Below are 8,454 nucleotides of genomic sequence, written 5' to 3' on the forward strand. Positions count from 1 at the left end.
TCACTCTATATAAATATATGATTCAGCCACTAAATTCCTTTTGATGCCATCCACTGTACTTCAAGGTTTAAGCAGGTTCATTTCTGCTTTATTCTTTTTGGGATTCATTGGATTTATTATGTGAAAATTACAATTTACCCCTTTAGTTTTGCTATATTACAATTTATCATTTTCGAAGGTCCACTTACGGACAATATTATGATGATTATTGATAGGCAAAAATGTATTGACCCCTTTGGTAAATTAATCAATTAATTAGCCAAGTGAATTGATTAGATTCAATTACATACAATAAGCGTGGTAGCACAAACAAATCATCAACTAAATTTAAATGCAGTAAAAAATAAATTTGACACAGGTGATTTGTTTACGAATGGAGAAAACTACTGAGACAAAACCCCACCGGGTGAATTTAAGATTACCACTCTCGAGAATCCACTATTATCAAAACAAGCGGTTACAAGTAAAAAAATCTCAGTACCTTATACCAACCTACAATTGAACCCTTACCCCAATACACAATTGGACTTGTAATGTAGTAACAATCTCTCCTTTCAATGCACAACTCCAAGTATGTGACTAACCAATCGATGCATGGATCACAGTACATGACTAACCAATCGATGCATGGATCNTAATTCCACTCCCATACAGTTGGTGTGTGGTTTATGCAATGCATTATAGGCCATAGGGTGCCACGTTTTTTTTTTTTTTTTTTTTTTTGTTGTTGTGTCACTATAATGCCAAAATAACAAAAGATGAAAGAGTTTGACATTAATAGATATTGGTAAGTAACATCTTCAGATTCCACTGTCCTTTCTTACTTAGTTTGAGATTTAAAAAAATAACATTATGTCAAGCCCTGTAATACAAAATGCATGCACATACACAAGCATGCCTTGAAGCATATTTGTCTTCCATGAAATTCATGTTTTGCCTTTTTTTTTTTACAGCACGAGATGCCCCCTATGCGAAGGCAAGGACTCATTTATCACGTGATATCCAGATGACAAGGCCTTATAATAATCATGGTCATTCTCGGACTGCTGCTGAGAATGGGCCTAGTTTGCTGTCATGAGACAACAATCACTTCGTGATATAATCCAGTCAAGACGTGCTCCATTTTTGAGACTTGATTCTGTTTGAAAACAAAATCCCAGTGGCCAGATCGTTGATTCGGCCTTGCAGAGATTTTTTTTCAGCTCATGATACTGCCCAGTGTGCTACTCTGTTCGTTGAATCCTGAATAGCAAATAGGCTCACTTCATTAGAACCAGATCCCACATTTGTGCACCAAATTCCCTGATATGAAAAATCTTGTACATTGCTCCAATTCTTTTTTACTCCCCCTAAATCTGTCAAAGAAATTATGTAACAAATTAGAGAACAGATGCATATAGAAATTCAAAATTTTTCCAAAATTTAGTCTTACATTTTTTTTATCTTGTTTGAAAGTAACCAACGTTTGATTCGTCTTTGGGTTACTTGGCTAGTACAAACCTTTCTTTTCTCATTGGTGCTATTATCATTATTCCTTCCACTAAAAAACTGTAAACAAATTCTAAGTGGTTCTCTACCACATTTATACTAGTCTCTTCTTGCCCCCTAAATATTTCTAAATACGCAAACCAGGTACTTACTAGAATTAAAGATTCTTTTTTTCCCTAAAATATTTCAAGTAATATATTTTGAATAAGAAGTGAGTCAACAAGTCAACAAGGCAGGTCTACAACTTCACAAAAAGATAGAAGGTTACCATGTAAAATGGCTTGGTGATCCCAAATGTTCGATGCATCACATTAAGGTTATATCACAGCGAATCAAATGTGCTCTAAGAGTAAGAATTTTCTTTTTCAACAGTATAAACAATGGATATGTTTCTTATTTTATGTTCTTAATTGAATGTAAGGAGTCGTGGTCTTGGTTAATGATAATAGCTTAATTTTGCATATTTATATCATTATTATAAAGCATTATCATACTTATTTTGAGTTAATTCATGCATTTTATATTTGGTTTTGGAATAATGCTAAATAATCAATTTTCTGCTTAGTTGAATTTTAATGCATGAATTTGTCTTTTGTAGAAGAATGAAATTAAATGAGCAGATTTATGCAAAAAATAATGCTAATGAATTTTACTTTTACGATGGCCATAATGGAGTCAAAGTAGGCTAACTCAATGAAATTTAAGTCAAATTGGAGCAAAGAATCAAAGGAAATTTGTACCAAATCCAAGTCCAATTCAAACTAAGATTCTAGCTTGCGCACCAGTTAGTATTTTGGGCATAACATTTGGCTCAGATGAATTGAGATGATTCAAGTTGGACTGGAAATTTAACTTAAAGGGCTACAATTTTGCAGCTACCAAAATTCTGAATTCTAACGTTAAATGGGCCAAAAAAGTCGGATAACTGAAGTCCGAAAACCTGTGATTTTCACCAAACGAGAATTCAACTTGTTATAAGATTCCTTGACCTATTTAAAGGCTCTTTAAGGCAAAATTCAGAGGGGAGTTGCAATAAAACGTAATTTAGGTTTTCTTAAAGTTTCCTACAGTTCTTAGAGTTTTATTTGTGTTATAGCTTGCAAAAAGCCTTACTAAGGCAAGGGGTGAAACCCAACTGTTTATTGGTATGTTCTTAACAATTATTTTATAGTTTTAATGCTTATGTTATTATGTTTTTGATTGATTTACTCATCTAAAAAAGTGTTTAGTTCTATATAATTTTTTGATTTATTGTAGACTCCAGGCACGTTAAATGCTTAGTATTCCATGTGAACTAATTCACTAGTTTTGTTTTGCCTAAAATCAATCAATTTCATGAAACTATCTTAGACAATTAATTCTTAAGTTCTTATTGTTAAATCATCCAACTAAGATCAAAATTACCTTAGACGTTATTATTAAACCATAATATCTTAATATATTGTTAATTCCTCTCATTCAAAATTACCTTCACCAAATTATCAAAATTTCTCTTCAATATAAATTTATTGTTTTAGTTATTTTCTGTTGTGGTTTGCTAATCAATTCCCTTTTCTCGGTGGATTCAACTTCAAACTTACCGAGTTATTACTCCGCGACAATCTTACACTTAGGAGCATTATTTAAGTCACAGCAAGTTTTTGGCGCCATTACCAAATGTGAAAATTTCCCATTGAAGAATCTTTAGCAAATGTTTAATGTGAAACTTTAATATTTAAGTATTTTTATTATATAGAAAATTTGATTTCATGGACTCATTCTGGTTTTTCTTAATATTGTAATTGATGGGCGCAATGTACCCGGTCATTTCATGCAGTTTTGTCATCTGAATTAGGTGCAATGGATGTCTTATATTTTTTTTGTTTAGTCTTTTAATGTAGGTAAATACGTAAAATATTTATTTTTTTTACCAAGTAGTCATAGATTATTCTGGTCTCTTAGATGCAAATGTGAAAATATTGTGTATTTATAGTTTCTCTTATTAACACAGGAGAGGATTTTACAGGTGTGCCGCATTGTTAGTGAAATTGTATCAATTCAAAATGTTGTTTTGTTTTGTTTTGTTTTTAAATACTGACATTATTTGTAGTTCTCAAATCATAAATTGCACGATGAGGTTTTAGCTTACAGCAAATTGAGGCCTATGGTGTCTAATTTTATGTTAGGATATTACACGCCACAGTCCTTGATTGTGGCAGTGAGGTTGAGGTAGGTTTTAGGATCAAATCTTAGAAAGTATAAAAACGTAAGCAAGAGTTTTCTATTTTATATATATATACACTCCTCAAGGATTATACGGTTTGCTAAACTCATAGTTGAGTTTTTACATCACATTGGGTGGGATCCTTTTTTCTATTGAACATGATCCTAATTCTTAATATGAGGATGGCTCCATTATCCCAACTCCTTTTCTAGTCAATTCCCAAATATTGTGTATCCCACTCTATTTCTCTCTCATAGAAAGCACACATTAAAGAGAAATATTTTAGCATAAAAATCAAATTACACATGAATTTTTTAATTATGCTTTGGGAAAGATAGTCCTTACTGAAAAGATTATGGCGTGTACTAGGTCTACTGTGATTGCCTCAGATGGGTAAACTGGCCATTGCGTATTATTTTCCTTAGGGGCCGAGTTGTTGTAGGGTCTGTTTGGATTGAACTTATTGTTGCTGAAACTGAAAACTGAAAACTGAAAACACTGTAGCAAAATAATTTTTAAATGTGTATATAGTATCGTGGGACCCATTTTTAATATTTTTTTAGTGCGTAAACAGTGCTAAACAGTACATGAACAGTGTTTTTTTGTCTCTACACAATAAAATCATGTGATTTTACTGTTCACCTGTAGGGAAAAAAAAAAAAAAAAAAAAAAAACCGAAAAACGCAAAACATGGACTCAGCTTTCAGCTTAATCCAAACGTCCTCGTAGTAGGCATCTCATTCACTCTATATAAAATATATGATTCAGGCACTAAATTCCTTTTGATGCCATCCACTGTACTTCAAGGTTGGCCATTGCGTATTATTTTCCTTAGGAGCCGAGCTGTTGTAGTAGACATCTCATTCACTCTATATAAATATATGATTCAGCACTAAATTCCTTTTGATGCCATCCACTGTACTTCAAGGTTTAAGCAGGTTCATTTCTGCTTTATTCTTTTTGGGATTCATTGGATTTATTATGTGAAAATTACAATTTACCCCTTTAGTTTTGCTATATTACAATTTATCATTTTCGAAGGTCCACTTACGGACAATATTATGATGATTATTGATAGGCAAAAATGTATTGACCCTTTGGTAAATTAATCAATTAATTAGCCAAGTGAATTGATTAGATTCAATTACATACAATAAGCGTGGTAGCACAAACAAATCATCAACTAAATTTAAATGCAGTAAAAAATAAATTTGACACAGGTGATTTGTTTACGAATGGAGAAAACTACTGAGACAAAACCCCACCGGGTGAATTTAAGATTACCACTCTCGAGAATCCACTATTATCAAAACAAGCGGTTACAAGTAAAAAATCTCAGTACCTTATACCAACCTACAATTGAACCCTTACCCCAATACACAATTGGACTTGTAATGTAGTAACAATCTCTCCTTTCAATGCACAACTCCAAGTATGTGACTAACCAATCGATGCATGGATCACAGTACATGACTAACCAATCGATGCATGGATCTCAGTACGTGACTAACACACCAACTTGAGAAAAATGTTGGCTACAAAGCTATTCAGTTCATCCAGGCAATGAAGATCAAGAAACTCCTTAGTTACAAAACCCTTGGCGCACAAATGCAGCAGCTTCTTCAAGAGAAAGATGAACTATGGCAAATTGTCTCCAGTTAAAATTTGAGTGAATAATCACTTTGCATCAAGTTGCAATACCTTTGATGACCCTCAAAATAATCCTTATATATGTCTAGGATTGTGTGAAAAAAAACCCTACACAAATAGCTTGGATATGCATGAAAACAAATCTGAAAATCTGAATTTCGTAATTCTTGATAGATACAGCTTCTGTCGAGAGCTATCTAGAATTAAACATTAAATCTCAATAGATACATCTGTCAAGATATCTGTCAAAATTTAATAAATAACTCTTCTTCACTTGATTCTTGGACAGATTTGCATGGTTTCAATACTAAACTTGAACTCTTGTTCCTTGAAGTATTAAATACATCATAGATCTACCCAATTACAAGTAAAGTGCGTTTTGTCAAAGGATTAGGCAATTCTATATGATATATGTTCTAACAAGTTTCACATATGTCCTAACAATCTCTCCATTTGGCAATTCATGACAAAACCACAACAAACAAATGAAGTATGAGAGAAGTCATAAATCACTAAACTTATAATCACTTGTTGAGTACAATAAAATCTAAACCTAACACAAACTCTTGAAAAACTTTGCAAGAAGAGAGTTCATGGTATGATAGATTTTGACAACCTGTATTTTTGAAACACTTTAAACAACACTCATTAAAGCATCTTAGTGTGAAACAGAAATATAAGATTGCATACATAATAAGAAAAATGTCTATAAAAAGAGAAAAGAAACAACACACGGAGAGATAGGTGAAATAACAACCTTATCATAGATATAAAAGAGATATAAGTATAATGTTTGCTATCACTAAATGGTCACAAGAACGGTATACAAAAAGATAATGTATCTAAAAAGAAAGAAGAGAAAAGATACATAAATCTTCACTACATCCAAAAAAAAAAAAAAAAAAAAAAAAAAAAAAAAAAAAAAAAAAAAAAAAAAAAAAAAAAAAACCTAAGAGAGTACCGGTGTGGTACTGGCCAAAGACACTCCGAAGGTTAAGTCAGAGAACTTTTCTCAATCCTAGAGTGCCAAAGTTGTGGTCAATTATGCGTACCTTGTTTTTTTAGAGCCTTTGGGTTTTTATAGTGATGTAGAACCGACCTTCCTTTCTTGCATGGGAAGGCTTTTCCTTATGGAGAAGATCATCATTAATGGGCGTATATTATGGGATCCTTCTCATGTTAGGATTCTATTCATATCAAGACCTATGATGGGTCCATTGAAATAAACTTGACGATGCTAGACCTATTGGCTAATAGTGGACGGATCCAAGATGCACAAATGCAAGGCAAATGGGTCACACATCCGCGCCAAGGAATACCTTCTAGGCATTTGGGGAGATCTAGGTGATGGAGCACAAAGGTTGACGGTGGAAGAATTCTTCAATTATTGCCTTCTGGTTGAGATTGCTCAGTCAAAGGGCATGTATAGCTTTGTGCCCAGGAGCCCATTGTTGAGGCTCATGTGTGAAACCCCTGACTCTAATAGAAACTGGAAGAGTCGCTATTTTTTCTTGGAAGGTGATGAGTGGATGTGTCATCCTGGTGACAATGAATATATGCCCGTCAACACAACATAGGGCATAATGCCCTCGTCTGGTATGCATCCGTCTATATTCAAGTTAATTGTTTGTGTTAGATGTTATTCTAACCACTTTCATTCTTTTTCTTTTACAGATTAGGACTGTCCACAAGTCTCACTAGAGCTGTGGAGTTTTTTGGAGAAAATTTTTAATAAAACCAAGTTAGAGGAAAGGATGAAGGTTAAATTGGTCACCCTTGACACCCCTTTTTGGTATTGTGACGGACCAGAGCCCACAATAGTCGCCTGTCGCTACAATCTTCAAATTCGCCAACATAAGCCCGTCACCAAATTAGGGATGACAGGTCCATTGAAATAAACCTGATGGTACTAGACCAATTGGCTAATAGTGGACGGATCCAAGATGCACAAACGCAAGGCAAACAGATCACAAGGCCACGTGGCATCCAAATGGTTTGAGTGACCTCCAAGTAATACTAAATGGAAACAACTTGCGTCCTACGATTAACCCTAGTCAATAGAGGCCCAATACGAATAGAATCATGAGAAGGATCTTGTAATATACGCCTATTAATGATGATCTTCTCCATAAGGAAAAGCCTTCCCACGCAAGAAAGGAAGGTCGGTTCTACATCACTATAAAACCCAAAGGCTCTCAGAAAACAAGGTACGCATAATTAACCCCAACTCTGGCACTCTAGGGTTGAGAAAATTTCTCTGACTCAACCTTCAGAGGGTCTTTGGCGAGTACCACACTGGTACTCTCTTAGGGTTTTCTTTGTTTTTGGTTTGCAAATCTTGTTTTGAGCACGTGAGTATTGTGTGACTAACTGATGATTTTCAGCATCCTCAGTTGGCACCGTCTATGGAAAACCTAGTGCAGCGATATAATCCCAATATTGTCTTCTTAATGGAGACGAAAGTAGGTGTTAAAAGAATGGTGAAGGTAAAGGAAAAAAATTGGTCTGCCAAATGGTCTAATAATCCCAAGTGAAGATAGAAGTGGGGGAATGGCTCTCCTATGGGTCAGGGATTTAGATGTTGAAATCAGAAACTTTTCAAGATACCACATTGATGCTATTGTGATACATCCTAAGGCTGGATTGACTGGCTTTTATGGAAGCCCGGAAACAAGTTTGAGAAAAGAATCTTGGAGTCTCCTCCGGTATCTCAACTCTTAGTACCTGTTGCCATGGATGTGTTTGGGAGATTTCAATGAAATTGTGTCGGCAACAGAGAAATCAAGAGGCTCGGATAGAGCCTAACAACAAATGGAAGGTTTTAGAGAGGCAATTGATACTTGTGGGTTCCAAGACATGGGGTTTGAGGGACCGGAGTTTACTTGGTGTAATCAAAGACTAAATGAAGGAAGAATTCAATTAAGGCTGGATAGAGTCCTTGCTACAGTAGAATGGGCAGAGTATTACCAAAATGCTAGAGTTTATCATATTGCGGAACCAACCTCTGATCACTGTGCTATCCTATTGATAGACCAGCAACACCCACCAATTCAAAGGAAGAGAAGATTCCACTTTGAAGAAGCATGGACTAAATATAAGAAGTGTATGGAAGT

The sequence above is a fragment of the Quercus suber genome, unplaced genomic scaffold (assembly GCF_002906115.3).
Source record: "Quercus suber isolate HL8 unplaced genomic scaffold, Cork oak 2.0 scaffold_113, whole genome shotgun sequence".
NCBI classification, from domain to species: domain Eukaryota; kingdom Viridiplantae; phylum Streptophyta; class Magnoliopsida; order Fagales; family Fagaceae; genus Quercus; species Quercus suber.